The sequence below is a fragment of the Loxodonta africana genome, chromosome X, assembly GCF_030014295.1.
Source record: "Loxodonta africana isolate mLoxAfr1 chromosome X, mLoxAfr1.hap2, whole genome shotgun sequence".
NCBI classification, from domain to species: Eukaryota; Metazoa; Chordata; class Mammalia; order Proboscidea; family Elephantidae; genus Loxodonta; species Loxodonta africana.
In genome coordinates this window covers 76,022,964-76,026,209 of record NC_087369.1, presented here as the reverse complement: position 1 = coordinate 76,026,209, position 3,246 = coordinate 76,022,964, and the positions used below count along the sequence as shown (strand labels likewise).

At 38.4% G+C, this 3,246-nt stretch overlaps 1 pseudogene; it reads right to left on the bottom strand.

The window, feature by feature from the left end:
• Positions 1-595: 595 nt before the first annotated feature.
• Positions 596-2,920, bottom strand: LOC100671379 (serine/threonine-protein phosphatase 4 regulatory subunit 2-like; annotated as a pseudogene).
• Positions 2,921-3,246: the final 326 nt, after the last annotated feature.

The window sequence follows — 3,246 nt, the reverse complement described above, 5'->3', positions numbered from 1 at the left end:
CACGAAAAGAGAGAGTGGAGGGAGAGAGCGGGATGTCTCATTAGGGGGAGAGTAATTGGGAGTGTGTAGCAAGGTGTATATAGGTTTTTGTGTGAGAGACTGATTTGATTTGTAAACTTTCACTAAAACACAATAAAAATTATTAAAAAAATATTTCATATCATTAATATTTATTGTGTTACCCGAAATCTGTATTGAAAGCCCAAGCAGTCAGTTTACACACAGAAATTATACAATCGCATACTGCTTCACAAAAGCAGTGAACACATTACCTTCTACAAAAGCTACTTTACAGAAATTGAAAAATTGTAAATATCAAAAGGTACAGCTGAAGAAACAGGTATAAATTTGGCAGCCAATAATCTTGATAGGGGAGTTGCAGCTTACATGACTTTAAATATGTAAATTTGAAAATATTGAGTGTTGAGTAATCATTGTCCTTTGTGTTCATCTGAAGAATTTAACACTGTCTGTAAACATGTTCGAAAGTACTTAATTCACCTCAAAATGTCATACAAATTATGTTAGTTTCTATGCACCCCTAAAACTTTAGTCATTTAGCTCAGGTACATTACTAAGGTAATATATTAATTCTTCCAGCGCAGCGGTGTTTCATGCCACTGACATTTGCATACTCTAGAATAATTGAGAAAGAAATGTTTAATATTCAGTGTTCAGAAAAGCAAGCAAAAGGTCAAGGAACCTGCCCAGTTCTTCTGAGAGGGTCTTATGTCAGCTTCATAAGCATTCATCCTACAAAACAGCAAGCTAATGTTTGAACACAATTTCCAAGATAAAGCACATTTTTCACGAATAATGAAGCCTCAGAAGCATACAAAAGAATTTCAGCTTGAACGAATCTCTTTGAGTGTGTTTAACCTGGCATTTCAACAGATTTAAGATGTCCAGGGTTTCACAGGGACCAACCAGATCTTATTTGAATTACTCAGAAGAGAAAGAAACTGTTTTCGGAAAGAGGTGAACTCAGTCATTACCAGCAGAGAAAGTATCCACTGTAGTCTTCTCTTTATAGAAACAGAAGAACATAACATTTCCCCCTTAGAATATTATATACATATATGCATGTATGCATATATGACTTAAAGTTCCATTGTACATAGCCAAACAATAAAATCTGGAAATGAGCATGAAACCCTGTAATTCACATGTTAAAATATGGAAATTACGACCAAAATATGAAAACTGCTAGAGCTGTCAGAAAGAGATAAGACAAAATGCTTTCCCGCATATGTATAAACTAAATGTGACAATCTCCGAAAGGTTTTCAAAATTATAATTATTACTTTCCAATTTAAAAACTTTAATTCGAAATTAAAAAAAAGAATCTATACACAAACCACTGATTTGACCAGACCAAAAAAAGTCAGCAGTGAGTGGGCCTCAGAGGAGCTGATATTCACAGTTGCTACGTATACAACCCAGGGTTCATGCCACGGAGCGCTGAATTTGACAATCTACTTCTCTTGTGAAACTAAATGTCCGCTTTACTATATAAAATTCTGCAGAGCGCAAAAGCGGAACTGTACGTGAAATACTGCCTCTACATATTTCCAAATAGTCTTGTTCACAGGCTCATCTGTAACTTCTGGGGCTTTGTCATTTTCAGTGAATGACTCTAAGAGAATCTCTCCAGTTTTCCTGGAATTGGATCCTACTAATTTTTAAGCTTCTGTTTCATGACAGTCAGTACCACTACTTACAGGGGTTGTATTTTCACTGCTTCAGAATATAAACCTTTCTCAGCTTGAGATAGATCAGATTCCTCCATTTGATGATTTTCCTCAGAAATCTTTTCATTCACAGCTAAGGTTTCATCAGATTCTTTTTCTTGATTTTTTCTTTCTGGGACCATTTCTTTTTACGCCATAGAAGACTCTTCTTCCTCTTCATTCTCCTCTTCATCCTCTTCCGTACAGTGCTGTCTGGTACAATACTTTCTTTATCTTTACCCTGAGATGAAGATGACGCTTCTGTTTCTTCTACTTTAACTGAAGAAATTTCAGTGGAAGTTGTTTGACTGGCTGTCTCTCTTACTTCACCTTCTTTGTCACATCTACGTCTTTTTACCTCATGCCCCTCAGCTTCCATAGCATCTTCATTTGGATGTTTACTTTTTGGGGGGCTCACCAAGGAACCTTCTGATTCAGGTGTCAGGGAGTCACTGTTGTTTTTGTCCTCATTTTGCTGTAAGTTGGACTCTTCTGTGTTCTCAGGCAAACCAGTCGTCGTCATGATGGCTGACAAAGAAATCTTTGGTCAATTAAGCGGTCTGAGCGTACCAGGCCCATTTATATTAGACCTCTCAGTATAACTTGGTGAGTTTCCAGGAAACGTGATACCATTCATTCAATTTAAAACCATTGGCATTGTTTTTCTCTGAAGAAGGATAAACACAGACTACAACCATCACATTCTTTTCTACTCCTCTGAGAAATTTGTCTGTTCCTGTGTAGTTTCTCCTTGGATCTGTTAGCAATTCACATAATCGTTGAATAGTAAAAGAGACACCATTAAATCCAGTGACAATTTTCAGTAGTCTTTAATTCATTTTATCGAAGGAAATGTATTCTACATTAAGGTTGGGACGGCCTCTTGATTCAGGAGCTGAAGTTCTGAAATCATCCATCACTTTCTCCAGTTTGAAAATAAAATAGCCTTTAAATTGGGACCATTGTATGATTGTTTCTCCAGTTTGGCTACATGACAAAAAAGCTGATTCAGAACAGGACAAACTTCCTTTTCCTCCCTCTTCTCAAAATCTTTCAGCACCTCCTGTAGCCCCACAACGTCCATGGCTCCCCAGAGTTCCTCGCAGCCTCTGCCTCCCACCATGGTTTTCCCCAAGGCTGGAACACCTCACTCCACCCCCAAATTCTCCCCCTCCCTCACACACGCTCCACCACACAGGCAGGGGGAAGGGGCACACCGAAGGGAGTCAGGAAGCGAGCTAAAGAGTTAGAGAGCGAGCACCTTCATGAGCTGCTACCCCGCAACCTCTTTTGAATAATCTTCAGCATAATTTTACTTGTGTGTCACATTAATGATATCGTTTGATAATTTCCACATCCTGTTGCATCACCTTTCTTTGGAATGAACACAAATATGGATCTCTTCCAAGTGGTTGGCCAGGTAACTGTCCTCTAAATTTATTGACATAGATGAGTGAGCACCTCCAGTACTGCATCCATTCGTTGAAACATCTCAATTGGTTCGCCGTCAATTCCT